Source organism: Bos mutus, unplaced genomic scaffold, assembly GCF_027580195.1.
Source record: "Bos mutus isolate GX-2022 unplaced genomic scaffold, NWIPB_WYAK_1.1 CTG227, whole genome shotgun sequence".
Classification (NCBI taxonomy): Eukaryota; Metazoa; Chordata; class Mammalia; order Artiodactyla; family Bovidae; genus Bos; species Bos mutus.
In genome coordinates, this window is record NW_027219731.1 from 184442 (window position 1) to 210494 (window position 26053).

Consider the following 26053-nt stretch of genomic DNA (forward strand, 5'->3'; position numbering starts at 1 on the left):
ATTTCAAAGTCTATTTTATCTGATATGAGTATTGCTACTCTGGCTTTCTTTTGGTCTCCATTTGCATGAAATATCTTTTTCCAGCCCCTCACTTTCAGTCTGTATGTGTCCCTTGTTTTGAGGTGGGTCTCTTGTAGACAGCATATATAAGGGTCTTGTTTTTGTATCCATTCAGCCAGTCTTTGTCTTTTGGCTGAAGTATTTAACCTACTTACATTTAAGGTAATAATTGATAAGTATGATCCCATTATCATTTACTTTGTTGTTTTGGGTTAATTTAAATAAATCTCTTCTGTGTTTCCTGTCTAGAGAAGATACTTTAGCATTTGTTGAAGAGCTGGTTTGGTGGTGCTGAATTCTCTCAGCTTTTGCTTGTCTGTAAAGCTTTTGATTTCTCCTTCATATCTGAATGAGATCCTTGCTGAGTAGAGTCATCTTGCTTGTAGGCTCTTTCATCACTTTAAGTATGTCCTGCCATTCCCTTCTGGCCTGAACAGTTTCTATTGAAAGATCATCTGTTATCCTTACAGGGATTCCCCTTGTATGTTATTGTTGCTTTTCCTCTGCTGCTTTTAATGTTTGCTCTTTGTGTTTAACTTTTGTTAGTTCGATTAATAAGGGTCTTGGGGTGTTTTGCCTTGGGTTTATCCTGTTTGGGACTGACTGGGTTTCTTGGACTTGGGTGGCTATTTCCTCCCCCATTTTAGCAAAGTTTTCAACTATTATCTCCTCAAGTATTTTCTCATGCTCTTTCTTTTTGTCTTCTTCTGGGACACCTATGATTCGAATGTTGGGGCACTTAACATTGTCCCAGAGGTCTCTCAGACTGTCCTCATTTCTTTTAATTTTCTTTTTTTCCCTCTCTGCTTCATTTATTTTCACCATTCTATCTTCCATAGCTAGGACACAGAAGCAATCTACATGTCCACCAGCAGAAGAATGGATACGGTAGCTGTGATACATATATACAATGGAATACTACTCAGTTATAATGCATTTGAGTCAGTTCTAATGAGGTGGATGAAACTGGAGCCTATTATACAGAGTGAAGTAAGTCAGAAAGAAAAACACCAATACAGTATATTAACACATGTATATGGAATTTAGAAAGATGGTAATGATGACCCTACATGCAAGGCAGCAAAAGAGACACAAGTGTAAAGAACAGACTTTTGAACTATGTGGGAGAAGGCACGGGTGGGATGATATGACAGAATATTATTGAAACATGTACATTACCATACGTAATAGAGATGACCAGTGCAAATTCATTGCATGAAACACGGCACTGAAAGCCAGTGCTCTGGGACAACCCAGAGGGATGGGGTGGGGAGTGAGGTGGGAGGGGGGTTCATGATGGGGGGACATGTGTACCTGTGGCTGATTCATGTTGATGTGTGGCAAAAATCACCACGATATTGTAAAGTAATTATCTTCCAATTAAAATAAATTAATTAAAAAAAAGAAAAGAAAATACTTTACTCCTAAAGGGTTTCCCAGGTAAAGAATCTGCCTGCCAGTGCAGGAGATATAAGAGACAATGGGTCAGGAAGATCCCTTGAGAAGTAAATGGCAACCCACGCCAGTATTCTGCCTGGAAAACCCCATGGACAGAGGAGTCTTGTGGGTTACAATCCAAGGGATAGCAAAGAGTTGAACATTGGGCATGGCATAGCACTTATTCCTAAAAGATTCTAACCCTTATCTGGGCCTTTGGTGAGTCATAATCATTTTGCTGATGGAGGGTCTTGCCTTGATGTTGATGGGTGCTGACTAATCAGGATGGTGGTTCCTGAAGGTTGGGGTGGCTGTGGCAATTTCTTAAAATAAGACACAAATGAAGTTTGCCTCACTGACCCTTCCTTTCATGAACAACTTCTCTGCAGCATCTGATGTTGTCTGACACATTTTACTCATAATAGAACTTTCAAAATACGAGTTAATCCTCTTAAAACTCTGCCACTGTTTATCAACTAACTTTATGTCATACACTAAACCTTTTGTTGTCATTTCAACAATCTTCACAGCATCTTCACTGGGAGTAGATTCTATTTCAAGAAACCACTTTCTTTCCAAACACATAAGAAGCAACTCCTCATCTATTCAAGTTTCACAATGAGATTGCAACAGTTCAGTCACATCTTCAGGCTCTACTTCAAATTCTAATTCTCTTGCTATTTCTAATATCTGCAGTTACTTCCTTCAGTGAAGTCCTGAAACCCTCAAAGTCAACCATGATGTTTGGAATCCACATCTTCCCAACTCCAGTTAATGTTGATGTTTTGACTCCTCCTCCCATGAGTCATGAATGCTTTTAATGACATCTAGAATGGTGAATCCTTTTCAGAAGATTTTCAATTGCCTTTGCCCAGATCTATCCAAGAAATCACTACCTATGGCAGCTAAAACATTATGAGATGCATTTCTTTTTTATTTATTTACTTATTTTAATATAAATTTATTTAATTGGAGGCTAATTACTTTACAATATTGTATTGATTTTGCCATACATCAACATAAATCTGCCACAGGTATACACGTGTTCCCCATCCTGAACCGCCTCCCACCTCCCTCCCCATCCCATCCCTCTGGGTCATCCCAGTGCACCCACCCTGAGCATCCGGTATCATGCATTGAACCTGGACTGGTGATTCGTTTCACGTATGATATTATACATGTTTCAATGCCATGTATTTCTTAAATAATAAGCCTTAAGCTGAAATTCGGAGAAGGCAATAGCACCCCACTCCAGTACTCTTGCCTGGAAAATCCCATGGACGGAGGAGTCTGGTAGGCTGCAGTCCATGGGGTCGCGAAGAGTCAGACACGACTGAGCAACTTCACTTTCATGCATTGGAGAAGGAAATGGCAACCCACTCCAGTGTTCTTGCCTGGAGAATCCCAGGGACGGGGGAGCCTGGTGGGCTGCCGTCTATGGGGTCACACAGATTAGGACACGACTGAAGTGACTTAGCAGCAGCAAGCTGAAATTACTCCTTGATCCATGGGTTGTAGAACTGCTATTGTGCTAGCAGGCACAAAAACATTAATCTCATTGTACATCTCCATTTCAAATCCTAAAAGATAATGCTGTTAAAGTGCCGCACTTCATATGCCTGCAAATATGGAAAACAGCAGTGGCCACAGGACTGGAAAAGGTCAATTTTCATTTCAATCCCAAAGAAGGGCAATGTCAAAGAATGTCCAGACTACAGTACAATTGCATTCAACTCACATGCTATCAAACTAATACTCAAAATTCTCCAAGCCAGTCTTCAACAGTATGTGAACTGAGAACTTCCAGAAGTTCAAGATAGATTTAGAAAACGCAGAATAATCAGAGATTAAATTGCCAACATCTGTTGTATCATCGAAAAAGCAAGAGAATTCCAGAAAAACATCTACTTCTGCTTCATTGACTATGCTAAAGCCTTTGACTGTGTGGATCACAACAAATTGGAAAATTCCTAAAGAGACAGGAATACCAGACCACCTTACCTGCCTCCTGAGAAACCTGTATGCAGGCCAAGAAGCAACAGGTAGAACTGGACATGGAACAACGGACTGGTTGTAAATTGGGAAAGGAGTACATAAAGGCTGTATATTGTCACCCTGATTATTTAAGTTATATGCAGAGTACATCATGTGAAATGCTGGGCTGGATGAAGCACAAGCTGGAAAGAAGATTGCTGGAGAAATATCAATAACCTCAGATATGCAGATGACACCACCCTTATGGCAGAAACCAAAGAGGAACTAAAGAGCCTCTTGATGAAGGTGAAAGAGAAGAGTGAAAAAGCTGGCTTAAATCTCAACATTCAAAAAACAAAGATCATCGTATCCAGTCCCATGGGCTACATGGGAAAACAATGAAAACGGTGACAGACATTATTTTCTTGGGGTCCAAAATCACTGCAGATGATGACTGCAGCCACGAAATTAAAAGACTCTTGCTCTTTGAAAGGAAAGCTATGACAAACCTAGACAGCATATTAAAAAGCAGAGACATTACTTTGCCTACAAAGGTCTGTCTAGTCAAAGCTATGGTTTTTCCTGTAGTCATGTATGGATGTGAGAGTTGAACCATAAAGAAGGCTGAGCACCAAAGAATTGATGCTTTTGAGTCAAAGACTCTTGAGAGTCCCTGGGGCTGCAAGGACATCAAACCAGTCAATCCTAAAGGAAATCCATCCTGAATATTCATTAGAAGGGCTGATGCTGAAGCCGAAGCTGCAATACTTTCACCACCTGATGTGAAGAGCCGATTCATTAGAAAAGACCCTGATGCTGGGAAAAATTGAAGGTAGGACGGGAAGGGGATGATAGAGGATGAGATGGTTAGATGTCCATCACTGACTCAATGGACATGAATTTGAACAAGCTCTGGGAAATAGTGAAGGACAGGGAAGCCTGGCATGCTGCAGTCTATGGGGTCACAAAGAGTCAGACACAACTGAGCAACTGAGCAAGAACAACAACATCTCCATTATAGCTTTTGTGTACTGCTACATTGCTAGTGAGCAGTAATATTACAAAAACAATCTTTTCTGAGCAATAGTTCTCAACAGTGGACTTACAATATTCAGTAAACCATGTTGTAAACAGATGTGCTGCCATCCAGGTTTTGTTGTTCCACCTACAGAGGATAGGCAGAGTAGATTTACCATAATTCTTAAGAGCACTAGGATTTTCAGAATGATCAGTGAGCAGCTGGCTTCTTCTTAAAGTTACTAGCTGCATTATCCCCTAAAAAAGAGCCAGCCTGTCCTGAGAATCTTTGAAGTCAGGCATTTCTCTCCAACTATCAAAGTCCTAGATGGTGTCTTTCTCTGATATAAAGCTGTTTCATGTACAGTGAAAAACTGCTGTTTGGTGTAGCCATCTTTATTAGTTATTCTAACTAGATCTTCTGGATAAGTTGCTGCAGCTTCTACATTAGCACTTGCTTCTTCATCTTGCACTTTTATGTTCCAGAGACAGCTTTCCTTAACCCTCATGATCCAACCTCTGCTAGTTTCAAACTTTTCTTCTGCAGCTTCCTTCACTTCTCTCAGGCTTCACAGACCTGAAAAGAGTTACAGCCTTGCTCTGGATTAAGCTTTGGGTTAAGGGAATGTTGTGATTGGTTTGATCTTCTATCCAGACCACTAAAAGCTTCTCCGTATCAGCTATAAGGCTGTTTCTTTCTTATCACTTATGTGTTCACTGGAACAGCACTTTGAATTTCCTTCAAGAACTTTTCATTTGCATTTACAACTTCACTGACTGGTACAAGAGGCCTGGCTTTCAGCCTACCTCAACTTCTGATGCGCCTTACTCACTAAGTTTAATCATTTCTAGCTTTTGTTTTAAAGTAAGAGACTCTCCCTTTCAATTGAACACTTAAGAGGCAACTGTAAGTTTATCAACTGGCCTAATTTCAATATTATTATGTCTCAGGAAAAGAGAGGCCTGAGGAGAGGGAGAGAGACAGGAAGCAGGGCAGTCTGAACACATATTTATCATCTAAGTTTGCAATCCTAGACTCATGGATTGATAGTAACATCAAAGATCACTGGTTATAGATCATCAAAACAATTATAATAATAATGAGAAAGTTTGGAATATTGCAAAAATTACTGTAATGTGACACAGAGAGGAAATGCTATTGGAAAAATGGTGCCAGCAGACTCACGGAATGCTGGGTTGCCCACAAACCTTCCATTTGTTAAAAAAAAAAAATAAAACACAATACAGAAGCAGACACAGAACGCAAACTTAATGGCTACCAAAGTGGGCAGGGTTAACTGGGAGTATGGGATTAAGAGATGCACATACCATACCTAAAATAGATAAACAACAAGCACGTACTATACAGCATAGGAAAATATATTCAATATCTTGTAATAAACTATGATAGAAAAGAACTGAAAAAAAGAAAAAGCTCAAGATATCTGTAAAGCACAATAAAACAAAGCACAATTAAAATGAGGGATGCCTGTACTAAGAGTTGGGGAAGGTCAGAAATGGTTCACAACACTTACTCAGAGAATAGTTTCAGAGGTGAGCATCCATACACAGGGCAGGGGGACAGAAACTCATGACCAGTATGAGCAGAAGCCAGGCACATGGTTACAGCTTTGGCTGGACGGTTGAGCAAGGAAGGAGCAGGAGGGGATGTGACGCTTGTTGCAAAAGAATGGGAAGAACTGAAACGTCTTATGGCTCAGTCCCTCTACAGTCTATCATGCCTACATGCCTACCTCAGATCCATTGAGAAACCACACCAAAGGACTCAAGAGGTTTTCTGCAGTAGATCCTGCATGCTATAATTTCAGTTTCTTGGGGAGATTTCACCAAGACAAACTTCTGGATGAAACCACAGATGAGGCTGTGACTGGCATCTGGGCTCTTACTGTCCCATACTGGATCTATAACGCTGATGAAGATGACCTACTGCCAAGTGAGAAACTGACCCAAAAAATTCTAGATAAATTTTTTTTTCAATTTTAATTTGTTTTTAATTGAAGGATAATTGCTTTACATAATTTTGTTGTTTTCTGGTAAATATCAACATGAATCAGCCATAGATGAACATATATCCCCTCTCCCTTGAACTTCCCACCCATCTCCCCTTTTGAGATCAACCCCACTGCCCTGAAAAATTTCCGTAGACACTTTATCTTAAAAGTGAGCAAAAACTTAAGATATAGTATTACAGATGTGTTTCAGGATGTGCTACTCCCAAATATGCACCTTGTTATATTGAATACTTTAAAATGAAGCACTTTGAGAGGTCACTCTGACCTTTCCCCCTGCCCTTCTTCCCTGAAACAGGTCATTAAACCTTCATGTGAAAGGTTCCCTGCTTACACTGAGAGGAAAGGAGCATCCTTATCTCAGAAAACCAAAGGGACCCTAAGAAACAGTTTGTGCTAAGTCTCTCCCAGTTAACTAAACTTCCCTCACACTCTCTGACTTATCATATTCCTCCACAACCATCCAGTCTTTACCAAACCCAGCCCAGAACTCCTGAAGTCTAACTGTTTCTTTGTGTCTTCCTTTCCTTATGAAGGCTCCCGTGTCATGTAAAACTTACAAACAAATGTGTACGGTTTTCTCTGTTAATCTGTCTCTGTCAGTTTAATTTTTAGATCCTGCCAGGGACCCTAAGAAGCTGGAAAAAAACTTTTTCCTCTCCCACTATCATGAACATGGGTAGCAAACGCCCCAAACTGAAGTGAACATCTTTAAAGATTGCCATTGCACTAGTTCCCCTTCATGGATCACAGCCTTGAGAGTCCCTTGGACTGCAAGGAAATCAAACTAGTCAATCCTAAAACAAGTCAACCCTGAATACTCATTGGAAGGACTGATGCTGAAGCTGAAGCTCCAATACTTTGGATACCTGATGTGAACTGTTGACTCACTAAAAAAAGACCCTAATGATGAAAAGATTGAAGGCAGGAAGAGAGGGGAATGACAGAGGATGAGACGGTTAGATTGTATCACCAACTCAATGAACATGAATTTAAGCAAACTCTGGGATGTAGTGGAGGACAGAGGAGCCTGGCGTGCTGCAATCTATGGAGTCACAAAGAGTGGGACATGACTAGTGACTGAACAACAGCAACAACTGCACTAGTAATGCCTAAGCTAGCCAATGTGTATGACTAGAAAGCAATATGGCCATGGCTACAGAATCAAGAGATCAAATTGCCAAAATATGATGGATCATCGAAAAAGCAAGAAAGTTCCAGAAAAACATCTATATCTGCTTTACTGACTATGCCAAAGCCTCTGACTGTGTGAATCACAATAAACTGTGGAAAATTCTGAAAGAGATGGGAATACCAGACCACCTGACCTGCCTCTTGAGAAACCTGTATGCATGTCAGGAAGCAACACTTAGAACTGGACATGGAACAACAGCCTGGTTCCAAATAGGAAAAGGAGTACGTCAAGGCTGTATATTGTCACCCTGCTTTTTTAACTTCTATGCAGAGTACATCATGAGAAACACTGGGTTGGATGAAGCACAAGCTGGAATCAAGATTGCTGGGAGAAATATCAGTAACCTCAGATATGCAGATGACACCACCCTTATGGCAGAAAGTGAAGAACTAAACAGCCTCTTGATGAAAGTGAAAGAGGAGAGTGAAAAGGTTGGCTTAAAGCTCAACATGCAGAAAACTAGGATCATGGCATCCAGTCTCATCAGTTCATGGGAAATAGATGGGGAAACAGTACAGTGGCTGACTTTATTTTTCTGGGCTCCAAAATCACTGCAGATGGTGACTGAAGCCATGAAATTAAAAGATGCTTGCTCCTTGGAAGGAAAGTTATGACCAATCTAGACACCATATTGAAAAACAGAGACATTACTTTGTCAACAAAGGTCCATCTAGTCAAGGCTATGGTTTTTCCAGTGGTCATGTACGGGTGTGAGAGTTGGACTGTGAAGAAAGCTGAGCGCCAAAGAATTGATGCTTTAGAACTATGGTGTTGGAGAAGACTCTTGAGAGTCCCTTGGACTGCAAGGAGATCCAACCAGTCCATCCTAAAGGAAATCAATCCTGAATATTCATTGGAAGGACTGATGTTGAAGCTGAAACTCCAATACTTTGGCCACCTGATGCGGAGAGCTGACTCATTTGAAAAGACCCTGATGCTGGGAAAGATTGAGGGCAGGAGGAGAAGGGGACGACAGAGGATGAGATGGTTAGATGGCACCGACTCAATGGACATGGGTTTGGGTGAACTCTGGGAGTTGGTGATGGACAGGGAGGCCTGGCGTGCTGCCATTAATGGGGTCACAAAGAGTCGGACATGACTGAGCAAATGAACTGAACAGAATCAAGGCATCCTCAAATCTGAAAGAGATGGCATCAGTCACAAGGACCTTGCCATCTGATACAGAGCTCTGGGCATATTGAAAACAAGAGAACCTTTGGTTGAGGCCCAAGCAGCTGTTTCATTGTTATAAACTAAACATAAAGACGTGCCTTCTGGCCTTTAGCCTCCCTCTCACTCCACACCTTGTCCCTCCCTTCCCTTGTATTCTGAAATTGACCCCTTTGAAGAAATTATTGGGGTGGAGCAGGGGGGTCCCTGTTCCCAAAAGGGACCAAAGGCCATGCACGCCCCCTCTGAGTATGCTGGAGAACTTTGTCGAAGGGAGAGATCAGACTTTTAAGGCTCTGTTGGATACAGGTACCTAAGACCATTTTATCTGATCTCGAGAGAATGAGGGAGCACCCAGATTCAGTTCATGGGGTTTAGGTACAGATAAGTGAAAAGTGTCCCTGGGGGTTGAGGTGGGCTGTTAAGCCATTTCAATGTACAATTGACCCTTGATCAACATTGGTTTGAGCCACACTGGCCCACTTACACATGGATTATTTTCAAAAAATCTATTGAAAAAAATTATTGGGATTTGCAACTATTTATTTGAAAAACTCACAGATGAACCGTGTAACCTAGAAATATCAAAATGTTTAGAAACTGTTAGGTATGTCCTGAATTCATCAAAAATGTGTAGATAATAGTCTCTTTTGCTATTTACTATCATAAAATGTATGCAAATCTATTATGCTGCTAAGTCACTTCAGTGGTGTCCAACTCTGTGCAACCCACAGACGGCAGCCCACCAGGCTCCCCTGTCCCTGGGATTCTCCAGGCAGGAACACTGCAGTGGGTTGCCATTTCCTTCTCCAATGCATGAAAGTGAAAGTGAAGTTGCTCAGTCGTGTCCGACTCTTTGAGACTCCATGGACTTCAGCCTACCAGGCTCCTCCGCCCATGGGATTTTCCAGGCAAGAGTACTGGAGTGGGGTGCCACTGCCTTCTCCAAAATCTATTATAAAAAGGTTCAATTTATCAAAACTTATGCACACAGTTACAATAATACATGCCGCTGTTCACAGTCAAGAGAAATGTAAGCACATGGGAAAAGTCAGAAATAAATTATAACTGCATAGATTTAACTGTCATCCATACTGTACAACTGCAATCACTTCATACCCACCTCCTTTTGCAATTTCAATGAGCTCAAGTGATGCAGGTATCTGCTTAAAACACCATGTGATATTAGTCATCTCTGTGTGAGCAGTTTGTTTCTCCAACAAATTGTGTATTGAAGTAACAAGTCATCTTCTGTGGTCCTCATGTATTTTTCATCGTGCTTAGTGCAATACTGTAAACCTTGAATAACACCATGAACCAAACCAAACCACTAGTGATGCTGGAAGTGCTCCCAAGAAGCAGAGAAAAGCCATCGCATTACAACAAAAAGTTGAATTGTTTGATATGTGCTATAGGTTGAGGTCTGCGGCTGTGGTTGCCCACCATCTCAAGGCAACTAAATCCAGCAATAAGGACTACTGCATTAAAAAAAAAAAAAGAAACAGATGAAGCTGTCACTGCGGCTATACCAACAGGCATGAAAACCTTGCACTTTTTATGAAACACCTTATCTCATCTTGAAAATGCAGCTTTAATGTAGATGCAGGATTGCTCTGAGAAAGGCATACCAAAAGCTTCTCTATATGATTCAAGGAAAAGCAAAGTCTTTCTACAACAACCTAAAGCAAAAGGAAGGTGAAGAATCTAAAGCTGGAGAATGTAATGTCAGTACAGAAAGGTCTGATAATTTTAAGAAAGAGGTTTGTTTGGCTTTTAAAATGTCAAGAGTAGCAGCTTGTACCCACCAGGGGGCAGCAGATGAGTTCCAGGTATGTAGAGGAATCACTGAGGAGAGGGGTATCTGCCTGAAGAGGTTTTGAATAAACAAAAGTGCCCTATTCTGCCGGAAATATGTGAAAAAAGACATTTATTAGTAAGGAAGACAAGCAAGCACCAGGATTGAAGGCAGGGATGTCAGGATTGACTGACGGATGCTCAGTCATGTCCGATTCTTTGAGGTTCCATGGACTGTGTAGTCCAAGGAATTCTCCAGGCCAGAACACTGGAGTGGGTAGCCTTTCCCTTCTCCAGGGGATCTTCCCAACCCAGGGATCCAACCCAGGTCTCCTGCATTGCAGGTGGATTCTTTACCAACTGAGCTATCAGGGAAGCCTTAAAATGTCAAGAGGAGAAGCAGCTTGTACCCACCAGGCGGCAGCAGATGAGTTCCAGATACCATGTAGAAAAATCACTGAGGAGAGGGATACCTGCCTGAACAGCTTTTGAATACAGACAAACGTGCCCTATTCTGGGGAAAAAATTTAAGAAAAGACATTTATTAGTAAGGAAGAGAAGCAAGTACCAGGATTTAAGGCAGAAATGGATATGCTAATGCTACTGTTTTGTTCAAAAGGAGCTGAGTTTATGAACTGGACTGCCCTTATCTATAAAGATGCTAATCCTGAGACCTCAGTGTGTTAGTCTCAACTCTTTGAGATCCCATGGACTCTAGTCCTCCAGGCTCCTCTGTCCATGGGATTCTCCAGGTAAGCATATTGGAGTGGGTTGCCATTTCCTTCCACAGGGGATCTTCCTGACCCAGGGATCTAACCCGTGTCTCCTGCATTGCAGGCAGATTTTTTACCATTTTAGCCACCAGGGAAGCCTTGATGGGAAAAGATAAACACCAGCTGCCAGTCTTTTGATTGTACAGCAAGAAGACCTGAAGAATCAGAACTCTTTTCCTGGATTGGTTCCATCGATGCTTTGTCTCTGAGATAAAGAAGTACCTTTCCAGTAAGAGACTGTCTTTTAAAGTTCTTTTGATCTTGGGCAATATACCCTGGCCACCCAGAACCCCAGGTGTTAAACTTAAAGGCATTAAAGTAATTCAAGTGCCCCCAAACAATGTATCTCTATTTAAGCCTCTAAATCAGGTGGTCATAAGGACTTTTAAGGCTCATTACACACAGTCCTCTATGGAAATGATTGTCAACACTATGGAAGAGAACTCCAATAGAGAGGACATCTTTAAAGTCTGAAAGGATTACATTATTGAAGATGCCATTGTTGTTACAGAAAAAGCCACAAAAGCCATCAAGCCCAAAAACAATAAAATCCTGCTGGAGAAAACTGTGCAGATGTTGTGTATGACTTCACAGGATTTATGACAGAGCCCATCAAGGAAATCAGGAAGTTGTAGATGTGGCAAAAAAAAAAAAAAGGGGGTGCAGGGGATAAGGGTTTCAAGATATGGATCTTGGAAAAATTCAAGTGCTAATAGACACCACACCAGAGGAATTCACAGAAGACTACCTGATGGAGATGAGTGCCTACTTCCCAACCAATGCCTGACAATGAGGAGGAAGAAGACAAGAAGACGCAGAAGAAGCAGAGTTAGAAAACAAACTGGAGGGGGTGGTCCTAAGATGGCGGAGGAATAGGACAGGGAGACCACTTTCTCTCCCACAAATTCATCAAAAGAACATTTGAACGCTGAGTAAATTCCACAAAACAACTTCTGATTGCTGGCAGAGGACATCAGGCACCCAGAAAAGCAGCCCATTGTCTTCGAAAGGAGGTAGGAAAAAATATAAAAGATAAAAAGAGAGACAAAGAGGTAGGGATGGAGATCTGTCCCAGGAAGAGAGTCTTAAAAAAGAGAGAAGTTCCCAAACACCAGGAAACACTCTCACTGATGAGTCTGTGGCGAGCCTTGGAACCTCAGGCATAACCAGGAGGAAAAATAAATAAATAATTAAAACCCACAGATTACATGCCCAACGAGAGGAAAAGTAAATAAATAATTAAAACCCACAGATTACGTGCCCAACGGTAACTCCCCCAGTGGAGAAGCAGCACAGATGCCTGTATCCGCCACTAGCAAGCTGGGGCTGGGCAGGGCTGCATTGCTTAGAGTAAGGACCGGTCCTGAATGCCCCGAGGGCAATCTGAGGGAACTAACTTGAGACAGCAATCCAGACTGTGGGATAGCTATCCCGTGAAAAGCCCTAACCTACGACACTGCCAGGCCCTCTCACAGAACAAAGGACTGAGCAGAGCTAGTTGGCTGTGGACCAGCCCACCCCCCACCAGAGACAGGCAGGCGAGGGTAGCCAGAGCTGGAAGGGGGCAATCACAGCCCCAGAGAGGCATCATCTACCAAACTGCAAGCAGGCTTCGTTGCTAACCAAGACTTCTTAGGATTCTGGATAGTTGATATCTGCCGGGAGGGTTGCAGCCAGAGATCAGCTCCCCAGAAGAGACACACGGCACACCTGAGAAGGCGCGCCAGTTGTACACCCAGAAAACCAAGTGGCAGGGACAGGGGAGGCGATAAGTCACAGAGACCACGCTCGCCAAGCACCTGGTCACCTGAGCTGCTTGGACCTGGGAAGGGCACAAAATGCAGCCCCAACCAAGTCTGTGCCTTTGTGGAGTACCCGAGTACCTGAACCTGAGCAGCTTAGACCTGGGAAGTGCATACAACCAGGGCCAGCCTCAGACAGTTCCTAGCAGAGCAACCTAGAGCCTAAGCAGGGTAGACAGGGAAAGCACACACACTGTGAGCAGGGGCAAACCCAGTGTGGCCGAGACACTGCGAGCACACGTGTGTTATTTGTTTGCAGTGTTCCTCCCTTCCCATAGCACGAATGAACAAGTGAGCCTAAAAAAGTGTCAACCACCGCCCCCTTGTGTCAGGGTGGAAATTAAACACTGAAGAGACCAGCAAACAGAAGAAGCTAACATAAACAGAGGGAACCACTTTGGAAGTGACAGGTGCAATAGATTAAAACCCTGTAGTTAGCACCAACTACATAGGAAGGGGCCTACAGATTTTGAGAAGAATAAACCAGATTAAGGAACTATCTGAAAATGAACTGACCCCACACTGTCCACACCACCACCAGAGAAAGTCCTAGATATATTTTTCTATTAGCATTTTTTAAATTAAAAATTTTTTTTATTTTTAATTCCTCTATTACTCCTTTAATTTTCATTTTTATAACCTACTGCTGCTGCTGCTGCTGCTGCTGCTAAGTTGCTTCAGTCATGTCCGACTCTGTGCGGCCCCTTAGACAGCAGCCCACCAGGCTCCCCCATCCCTAGATTCTCCAGGCAAGAACACTAGAGTGGGTTGCCATTTCCTTCTCCAATGCATGAGAGCGAAAAGTGAAAGTGAAGTCTCTCAGTCGTGTCCGACTCTTAGCAACCCCATGGACTGCAGCCTACCAGGCTTACTATTACTTTGCAAAAAAAAAAAAAAAAGACCCTATTTTTTAAAGCAAACTTCATATATATATATATATATTTTATATTTTTTGACTTTGTTTTTTTCTTTAATATTGTATTTTTGAGAATCCAACCTCTACTCTAGATTTTTAATCTTTGCTTTTTGGTATTTGTTATCAATTTTGTACATTTAAGAACCCAATCTTCAGTACCCATTTTTACTTGGGAGCGAGATTACTGGCTTGACTGCTCTCTCCCCCTTTGGACTCTCCTTTTTCTCCACCAGGTCGCCTCTATCTCCTCCCTCCCCCTTCTCTTCTCTACCCAACTCTGTGGATCTCTTTGTGTGTTCTGGACTATACAGAACACTTAGGGAACTGATTACTGGCTGGATCTGTCTCTCTCCTTTTGATTTCCCCCTTTATGTTCCTGGCCACTTCTGTCTCCTTCCTCCCTATTCTCTTTTCTGTATAACTCCGTGAACATCTCTGAGCGGTGCAGACTGTGGAGAGCACATAAGGAAGTGATTACTGGCTAGCTTGCTCTCTCCTCTTTTGATTCCCCTTCCTCTCCTCCTGGTCACCTCTATCTCCCTCCTCCCTATTCTCTTCTCCATGTAACTCTATGAACCTCTCTGGGTGTCCCTCACTGTGGAGAAACTTTTTATCTTTAACCTAGATGTTTTATCATCAGTGCTGTATAGATGGAGAAGTCTTGAGGCTACTGTAAGAATAAGACCGAAAACCAGGGGCAAGAGGCTTAAGTCCAAATCCTGAGAACACCAGAGAACTCCTGACTCCAGGGAACATTAACTGACAGGAGCTCATCAAACACCTCCATACCTACACTGAAACCAAGCACCACCCAAGGGCCAACAAGTTCCAGAGCAAGACATACCACACAAATTTTCCAGCAACACAGGAACATACCCCTTAGCTTCAATATACAGGCTGCCCAAAGTCACACCAAACCCACTGACATCTCATAACTCATTACTGGACACTTCATTGCACTCCAGAGAGAACAAATCCAACTCCACCCACCAGAACACCAACACAAGCTTCCCTAACCAAGAAACCTTGACAAGCCACCTGTCCAACCCCACCCACAGTGAGGAAACTCCACAATAAAGAAAACTTCACAAACTGCCAGAATACGGAAAGGCCACCCCAAACACAGCAATATAAACAAGATGAAAAGGCAGAGAAATACCCAGCAGGTAAAGGAACAGGATAAGTGCCCACAAAACCAAACAAAAGAGGAAGAGACAGGGAATCTACCTGATAAAGAATTCCAAATAACGATAGAGAAAATGATCCAAAATCTTGAAAACAAAATGGAGTTACAGATAAATAACCTGGAGACAAGGATTGAGAATATGCAAGAAAGGTTTAACAAGGAGCTAATATATAATAAATAATGCAATAAATGAGATAAAAAACACTCTGGAGGGAACCAACAGTAGAATAATGGAGGCAGAAGATAGGATAAGTGAGGTAGGAGATAGAATGGTAGAAATAAATGAAACAGAGAGGAAAAAAGAAAAACGAATTAAACGATATGAGGACAATCTCCGAGACCTCTGGGACAATATTTAATGCCCCAATATTTGAATCATGAAGAAGACAAAAAGAAAGACCATGAGAAAATACTTGAGGAGATAATAGTTGAAAACTTCCCTAAAATGGGGAAGGAAATAATCACCCAAGTCCAAGAAACCCAGAGAGTCCCAAACAGGATAAACCCAAGGCGAAACACCCCAAGACACATATTAATCAAATTAACAAAGATCAAACACAAAGAACAAATATTAAAAGCAGCAACGGAAAAACAACAAATAACACACAAGGGGATTCCTATAAGGATAACAGCTGATCTTTCAATAGAAACTCTTCAGGCCAGGAGGGAATGGCAGGACATACTTAAAGTGATGAAAGAAAATAACCTACAGCCCAGATTACTGTACCCAGCAAGGATCTCATTCAAACATGAAGGAGAAATCAAAAGCTTTACAGACAAGCAAAAGCTGAGAGAATTCAGCACCAGAAAACCAGCTCTCCAACACATGCTAAAGGATCTTCTCTAGACAGGAAACACAAAAAGGGTGTATAAACTCGAACCCAAAACAATAAAGTAAATGGCAACGGGATCATACTTATCAATAATTACCTTAAACGTAAATGGGTTGAATGCCCCAACCAAAAGACAAAGACTGGCTGAATGGATACAAAAACAAGACCCCTGTATATGTTGTCTACAAGAGACCCACCTCAAAACAGAGGACACATACAGACTGAAAGTGAAGGGCTGGAAAAAGATTTTCCATGCAAATAGGGACCAAAAGAAAGCAGGAGTAGCAATACTCATATCAGATAAAATAGACTTTAAAACAAAGGCTATGAAAAGAGACAAAGAAGGACACTACATAATGATCAAAGGATCCATCCAAGGAGAAGATATAACAACTATAAATATATATGCACCCAACATAGGAGCACCACAATATGTAAGACAAATGCTAACAAGTATGAAAGGAGAAATTAACAATAACACAATTATAGTGGGAGACTTTAATACTCCACTCACACCTATGGATAGATCAACTAAACAGAACATTAACAAGGAAACACAAATTTTAAATGATACAATAGACCAATTAGACCTAATTTATATCTATAGGACATTTCACCCCAAAACAATGAATTTCATCTTTTTCTCAAGTGCACACGGAACCTTCTCCAGGACAGATCACATCCTGGGCCATAAATCTAGCCTTGGTAAATTCAAAAAATCTGAAACCATTCCAGGCATCTTTTCTAACCACAATACAGTAAGATTAGATCTCAATTACAGGAGAAAAACTATTAAAAATTCCAACATATGGAGGCTGAACAACACGCTGCTGAATAACCAACAAATCACAGAAGAAATCAAAAAAGAAATCAAAATATGCATACAAACGAATGAAAATGAAAACACAACAACCCAAAACCTGTGGGATACTGTAAAAGCAGTGCTAAGGGGAAAGGTCATAGCAATACAGGCATACCTCAAGAAACAAGAAAAAAGTCAAATAAATAACCTAACCCTACACCTAAAGCAACTAGAAAAGGAAGAAATGAAGAACCCCAGGGTTAGTAGAAGGAAAGAAATCTTAAAAATTAGGGCACAAATAAATGCAAAAGAAACAAAAGAGACCACAGAAAACATCAACAAAGCCAAAAGCTGGTTCTTTGAAAGGATACATAAAATTGACAAACCATTAGCCAGACTCATCAAGAAACAAAGGCAGAAAAATCAAATCAATAAAATTAGAAATGAAAATGGAGAAATCACAACAGACAACACAGAAATACAAAGGATCATAAGAGACTACTATCAGCAACTATATGCCAGTAAAATGGACAACTTGGAAGAAATGGACAAATTCTTAGAAAAGTACAACTTTCCAAAACTGAACCAGGAAGAAATAGAAAATCTTAACAGACCCATCACAAGCACGGAAATTGAAACTGTAATCAGAAATCTTCCAGCAAACAAAATCACAGGACCAGACAGCTTCACAGCTGAATTCTACCAAAAATGTAGAGAAGAGCTAACACCTATCCTACTCAAACTCTTTCAGAAAATTGCAGAGGAAGGTAAACTTCCAAACTCATTCTAGGAGGCCACCACCACCCTAATACCAAAACCTGACAAAGATGTCACACAAAAAAAGAAAAATACAGCCCAATATCACTGATGAACATAGATGCAAAAATCCTTAACAAAATTCTAGCAAACAATCCAACAACACATTAAAAAGATCATATATCATGACGAAGTGGTCTTTATCCCAGGGATGCAAGGATTCTTCAATATCCACAAATCAATCAATGTAATACACCACATTAACAAATTGAAAAATAAAAAGCATATGATTGTCTTAATAGATGCAGAGAAACCCTTTGACAAAATTCAACATCCATTTATGATAAAAACCCTCAAGAAAGCAGGCAGAGAAGCAACATACCTCAACATAATAAAAGCTATATATCACAAACCCGCAGCAAACATTATCCTCAATGGTGAAAAACTGAAAGCATTTCCCCTAAAGTCAGGAACAAGACAAGGGTTCCCACTCTCACTACTACTATTCAACATAGTTTTGGAAGTTTTGGCCACAGCAATCAGAGCAGAAAAAGGAAATAAAAGGAATCCAGATTGGAAAACAAGAAGTAAAACTCTCACTATTTGCAGATGACATGATCCTCTGTGTAGAAAAACTTAAAGACTCCACCAGAAAATTGCTAGAGCTAATCAATGAATATAGTAACATTGCAGGATATAAAATCAACACACACAAATCCCTTGCATTCCTATACACTAATCATGAGAAAACAGAAAGAGAAATTAAGGAAACAATTCCATTCACCATTGCAATGAAAAGAATAAAATACTTAGGAATATATCTACCTAAAGAAAGAAAAAACGTATATATAGAAAACTATAAAACACTGGTGAAAGAAATCAAAGAGGACACTAATAGATGGTGAAATATACCATGTTCATGGATTAGAAGAATTAATATAGTGACAATGAGTATACTACCCAAGGCAATCTATAGATTCAATGCAATCCCTATCAAGCTACCAACGGTATTTTTCACAGAGCTAGAACAAATAATTTCACAATTTGTATGGAAATACAAAAAACCTCGAATAGCCAAAAAAATCTTGAGAAAGAAGAGTGGAACTGGAGGAATCAACCTGCCTGACTTCAGGCTCTACTACAAAGCCACAGTCATAAAGACAGTATGGTACTGGCACAAAGACAGAAAAATACATCAATGGAACAAAATAGAAAGCCTGGAGATAAATCCACACACCTATGGACACCTTGAGAGAAGGCAATGGCAACCCACTCCAGTACTCTAGCCTGGAAAATCCCATGGACAGAGGAGCCTGGTAGGCTGCAGTCCATGGGGTTGCTAGGAGTCGGACACAACTGAAGCAACTCAGCAGCAGCAGCAGCAGCATGGACATCTTATCCTTGACAAAGGAGGCAAGAATATACAATGGAGAAAAGACAATCTCTTTAACAAGTGGTGCTGGGAAAACTGGTCAACCACTTGTAAAGAATGAAGCTCTAACACTTTCTAACACCATACACAAAAATAAACTCAGAACGGATTAAAGATCTAAACATAAGACCAGAAATTATAAAACTCCTAGAGGAGAACATAGGCAAAACACTCTCCAACATAAATCACAGCAGGATCCTCTATGACCCACCTCCCAGAATACTGGAAATAACAGCAAAAATAAACAAATGGGACCTAATTAAACTTAAAAGCTTCTGCACAACAAAGGAAACTATAAGCAAGGTGAAAATACAGCCTTCAGAATGGGAGAAAATAATAGCAAGTGAAGCAACAAACAACTAATCTCAAAAATATACAATCAACTCCTGCAGCTCAATTCCAGAAAAATAAACAACCCAATCAGAAAATGAACCAAATAACTAAATAGACATTTCTCCAAAGAAGACATACAGATGGCTAATAAACACATGGAAAGATGCTCAACAGCACTCATTATCAGACAAATGCAAATCAAAACCACAATGAGGTACCATTTCACGCCAGTCAGAATGGCTAAGATCCAAAAGTCTACAAGCAATAAATGCTGGAGAGGGTGTGGAGAAAAGGGAACCCTCTTACACTGTTGGTGGGAATGCAAACTAGTACAGCCACTATGGAGAACAGTGTGGAGATTCGTTTAAAAGCTGGAAATAGAACTGCCATACAACCCAGCAATCCCACTGCTGGGCATACACACCAAGGAAACCAGAATTGAAAGAGACACGTGTACCCCAATGTTAATCACAGCACTGTTTATAATAGCCAGGACATGGAAGCAACCTAGATGCCCATCAGCAGACGAATGGATAAGAAAGCAGTGGTACATATACACAATGGAATATTACTCAGCCATTAAAAAGAATACATTTGAATCAGTTCTAATGAGGTGGATGAAACTGGAGCCTATTATACAGAGTGAAGTAAGCCAGAAAGAAAAACACCAATACAGTATACTAATGCATATATATGGAATTTAGAAAGATGGTAACGATAACCCTGTATGCGAGACAGCAAAAGAGACACAGATGTATAGAACAGTCTTTTGGACCCTGTGGGAGAGGGCGAGGGTGGGATAATTTGGGAGAATGGCATTGAAACATGTATATTATCATATGTCAAACGAATCGCCAGTCCAGGTTTGATGAATGATACAGGATGCTCAGGGCTGGTGCACTGGGATGACCCAGAGGGATGGGATGGTGAGGGAGGTTCAGGATGGGGAACACATGTACGTCCGTGGTGGACTCATGTCAATGTGTGGCAAAACCAATGCAATATTGTAAAGTAATTAGCCTCCAATTAAAACAAATGAATTATTTTTTTGATATTTTATTTTTATTTATTTTTTAATTAATTTTATTTTATTTTTAAACCTTACATAATTGTATTAGTTTTGCCAAATATCAAAATGAATCCAAAAAATAAAAATAAAAAAATAAAACAAATGAATTAAAAAGAATAAAAAAAGAAAGAAAACAAACTGACATTAGACAATCTGGCAGACTGCTCAAGACTGCTTTTGACTTCTTTTATAATATAGCATCTTCTATGATACAGGCACTGAAACTAAAGCAAATGGTGGAAGAATGGTTGGTACACTATAGAAGCATTTTTGGAAGAAAGAAAAAGCAAAAAACTCAGAGATCACGATGTGTTTCCATAAAGTTACACCATGTGTACCTGCCTCTCCTGCCTTCCCTTCCATTTCCTTCACCTCTGCTTCCCCGGAGACAGCAAGACGAACTCCTCCTTTTCCTCTTCCTCCCCAATCTACTCAACACGAAGACAAGCATGAAAACCTTCATGATGATCCACATCCACTTTAGCAAAGAATCATGCCTTATGGTTATCAAACATATCTGTTGTGTATGTGTTTTGCATGTCTTCATGTGAAAATCTAATAACTGTATGACAAGAACTGTATGGGATGTTTTTTAGCCATTCTCATCTTCTAGGTATGCATCGTATAGAAAATATTGTGTGCAAGATGTATTGCAATGGACAGCCTATCCTTACATAGGCAGAAGATGAGTGATATTTAATATGAAATTATTAGTGTGTTAGTTTTCTTATTGTTTTACAACTTTGCTCTGAAAGAATTACATTATTGTAAGGGATACCTCACTCTGTCTTGTAAATGGGAAAACTACATATAAGCCAGTCATCAGACCTGTTTTTTAAAGTAAAAATGCTTGATACTGATTATGAATATGACTATTATACTGTATGCCACAAAAATTTTAAAACAATTCACTCATTAGCATATAGGCTGAGCTACCATAAAGCAATCATATTGCTGTTTCTTCATTATCAGGGCATGAATCATAAGTGTAAATAAATATGAATTTCTTTTTTACATTATCTTTTCATTTGTCATATCTAGTGTTAATAAAATGTAAAACATCTATAGTGTTTGTATCACATAAAACAATACTGATGTAGCTACTGACAAATAACTCCTCTTGTAAAGAGATGACATAAACTTACAGTATCAATAAATACAGGACAGTACTGTGAATGTTTTTTCTCTTCCTTATGGATTTTTTTTTTTTGGATACTGCCTCGTTTCTTTATTCCAGGCTACTACACTGCCAGGGACAGTGATGGCATTTCCTGCCTTGACAGAAGGTAAGAACCTAGTCTGGAAAATAAAGAACGTCCTAACTAACACTGCAAATCCAAACAAGACCTAGTCCCCTTAGAGGGACAGAATATCCAAGGACCTACCATGGCTTCTGGAGGCTTCTGTGTAGCTTCCCCAAGACAGGGCTGGAGGAGAGGCACAGGGTGGGAATGGCCTCTTTCCTGAGCTGTGGGGGTGGCAGTTCCAGTCCCCTTCTACTCTTGACTGCTTTCCCAAGATGCCAAAAACACTCTCCTGCTGGCAGCCATGGCACATGGAGGAGACCTCCCCCACCCCGCCTCCACACAAGACAATCTTGCAGGGGTGGCTTCTCCAGCAAGAGCACTTGATCACCCTCCCCACCCCCAGTGATGGGAGACCAAGATTTTGTACTACTTTATTCGACAACCTATTTCGCACATCCACCATCTTATCTAGCTGACTCAGTGGGTTAGTATGTCAATACCTGGAATTGTCTCAGGGTCATGTGGATCATGGTTTCCAAGCATCTAAAAAATGGCTACAGACACTTGGGTTGTTCGCCACAAACCTGTGTCCTTCTGCGTGATTTGTGAGGCAGAGGTGACCTGCAGTTTGAACTCAGAAACTGAAAATCAACCCCCAAACCAACCAACCTATTAATAGCTCTTGTTGGGTGGGAAGTGGCTGGCAAGCCGCTTGCTCCTTGTTTGGAAAATGACTTCTCTTTCTAGTGAGAATGGGAAGTAGGGCGGCCCAAGTAAAAGGCTAATGAGTCAAGTGTTCAGAAATGTACGGTCACCCTTGTTTGGGGGACTGTTACCTTCTAAATTCCTCACAAAATATAGCTCACCCTTGCTGGCCGAGGCCATCTCTGGCAAGATAAAACCTTGCTACATGAAATGAACTTAGGGAGCCTGACACCAAAATCTTTTTTAAAAAGTGGGAGAGGGAGGTTGGGAGGAGGGTTTGGAATGGGGGAACACATGAATACCCGCAGCTAATTCAAGTCAATGTGTGGCAAAACCACCACAATATTGTAAAGTAATTAGTCCGCAATTAGAATAAATAAATAAATTTTAAAAAGTGTAGACAAGTAAAACCTTCTGCACCACACATGTAAGCTGCCGATGTTGGTGCTCAGTTCTCTTGGACTCTTTCCGACCCCATGGACTGTAGCCCACCAGGTTCCTTTGTCCGTGGGGTTGCTTCTCCAGGCAAGAATATTGGAGTGAGTGGCCATTCCCTTCTCCAGGGGATCTTCCCGACACAGGGATGGAACCCACATCTCCTGTGTCTCTTACACTGCAGGTGGGTTCTTTACCACTGCACCACCTGGTAAGCACCAACTCCTCTCCGCCAGGTAAATAAACAGAACACCAAGCCACAAAAGCTACCCAAGGGGCTGGTGGCTCGGGGAAGAGTCCAACCCACAGCAGGGCAGAAGGAGCAGGTGCAAATGTGCCGGAAATGTTGATTCTCCCATTTTGCCCCCTCAGGGCCTCCAGTTCTAACACTGCCCTGGGTAGCTGGGTCTATCTGGTTTGATACATAAAAGGTAGAGGTCAAACCCAACTCTCAGCTTCTTGTATTTCTAGTAGGGAAGGAAGGCAATGGCTTCAATCCCTCTGCCACAGGGCAGAGCCAAGATTCTCTGAAACTCAGGCAGATGGGACGTGTGGGAGGTTGAGCATCTTCTCCTTATGGAGCATGAGTGTGCTAACCCCTAGAAAGAGTCAGTTCTCTGAGCACATGGTCTGGAAGCTTCTACCACCAACAGCTCATTGATTCTTGTCCCCTCTCCCTGATAAGGGGAGGGGGCCATGGAGACCTGTGAACTCTTCCCTGGTTTCCAGCCACCAGAAATGGTCTCCAGAGACGGGGTGGGGACAGGTATGGGCCCTGGCCCTGCTGGGTTCTCCTCTCCAACCCCTTTAAGTACAGCTAGATGAAAGCCTCTAGCTCTTAGGGAATGAAGCCCTTGAAAGGGATCTTGTTCTTGTCCAGAGTGCAGGCTGAAATACACTACAGGGTCACAAAGTTGAAGGGCTGAGTGGTGCTCTTGGCCAGCAGCTTCTCATGTAGCAGCTCTTAGGCTGTCTTCTTAAAGGGGGTGGTGGTGTCCATATGGGTCCCTGCCTCTATCAGGGCATTCATGATCCCAGGCAGTTGTTCTGCTTTGCAATGTGCACTGGGGGTGTTGTTGTCAAAATTGCGGCTGTCTAGTTGGCCCTGCAGTCAAGGGCACCTTGACCACCTGGATAGAGGGGAATGTGCCCACTTAGAAGGGAACCACATTTGTGGTTGGCGTCCACCGCCATGTGCAGGAGTGAAGACATTCTTGCTGTGATGGGCACACTTGAGCAGTAGCTCTGGTGCTTCATGTCCTCCTGATCCGGCCTGCACTCCACTTTCTCCAGCAGGTAGAACAGGTAGAGGATGATGGCCAGGGCCGTGGTGAACTGGGCTGAGTCCCTGGGCTCCTTGGGCCCGCTCAACTTTCCAGACCTTTGCACAGCACCCACATTAGATCTGCAAAGCCATCTGGCATACTCAGGCTGCCCCTTGGCCAAGCAGTTCTTGAGCAATTAGGAGAGGAGTTCATCAAAGGACAGGAAACTTCTAGCGGTCTGAGGCTCCAGGTTGTTCTCCTGCATGTCCAAGGTGTACTTCCACTAGTGGATGCAGCACTAGATGCTGTCCAAGTTTGCCTACACCACATCCTGGTAGCGCATATAGTGGGAAGTGTCCAGGTGGGAGGGACCAGGACCGCTCTCAGGTCAACAGTGCCTGCATATGCTTCTCATTCCCCTGCATGATGAGTGCCTCCAATTCCTTGGTGGTGTTCACCTCCCTGGAATAGTCAGAGGCGAGGACTCGGGTTTAGGCAGATATATGTCCCCTGGTGACGCAGCTCCATAGCCCCCTACCAAGAGTTTCAGGACCCCAAGCAGATCCCATTTCTTAGCCATGTAGGTGGCTCCCAGCAGCTCCAAGGCTGTCAGGCAGCTTCCCAGCTGGTGCTCAGGTGTTCCTCCTGGGAAGAGCTGCAGCAGCAGGCACCCTGGGGCTACACACATGCCTGGCTGGTGGAGGGGCCTTCTTGGGCTATCCCTGGCCACGTCTCCTCCCCAGCAGGCTGCTCCTGGCTGAGGTCCTCCACGATGCTGGTGTGGTCTGTCATGTGGGCAGCCAGAGGTGGTGTTACGCCATAGCCATCCCATTCCCTGTGAGCCTGGCACCCAAACAGCAGCTGCAGGATACCCAGGCTGCAGGCCTTGGTGCAGTCACACAGGGCCACACTGTCCTTGATGCTGCACAGGTGCACCTGGGCACCCTGCAGTAATAGATAGCGGGTGATCTGGCAGTGGCCTGTGTAACAGGAGATCATGAGGCACGTGTGCCTATGTCGGTTGGTCACCTCCAGGTCCACCTGGTGTTCGTCTGCTGAGTAGCACAACACCTCCATGTGCCCCCTGAAGCAGTCAGCGCACAGGTGCTTCATGCACGTGCGCATGGTGTAGCTCACCAAGGCTCCACAGTACAGCAGGCCCTGCACCAGGTCCAAGGGGTCAGTGGCCTAGGTGGCCCAGGGTGGCTGCGCACCCTTGATGGTCTTGTCATTGAAGTGTACCAAGCCACCCGCCTCCAAGCTGGCACTGCACGGTCCACCTTACTCAACCACATATGCTGCTGCTAAGTCGCTTCAGTCGTGTCCAACTCTGTGCAGCCTCATGGACTTCAGCCTACCAGGCTTCTCCATTCATGGCATTTTCCTGGCAAGAGTACTGGAGTGGGATGCCATTGCCTTCTCCACAACCACATCTAGGTGGCTGTAATGGGAGGTGATGACAAGCGGCATCCCCACCTTAACCCCCCACCCCTTTCCCCCATTGGCCAACTCGCCCATCAGCTTGTCCAGCTCCTCCCTGTCCAGCCACTAAGCAGCCTCTGAAGCATCTACCACGGATTGCGTTGTATATGGTGGTGTGGAGGTCCACCATCTGGGCCTCCGCCAGGACATGGGCTGGCACAGGGAAGGTTAGAGGGACAGGGGACTGAGGACTGAGCCCAGAGGGGCAGGCTGCAGCCTTCACCATCTCCCCCGCTTCCATCCTAGGTGCATCTCCTTATCAATTTTCTTAATAACATTTTTTTCTCCAGCTTACTTGAAGAATACAGGATATAATGCATGGGTGTGAGTGTGTGATCAG

At 42.5% G+C, this 26053-nt stretch overlaps 1 pseudogene; it reads right to left on the minus strand.

Annotated features, from left to right (window-relative positions):
• Window positions 1-20947: 20947 nt before the first annotated feature.
• On the minus strand, window positions 20948-25799 carry LOC102268758 (protein fem-1 homolog A-like; annotated as a pseudogene).
• Window positions 25800-26053: the final 254 nt, after the last annotated feature.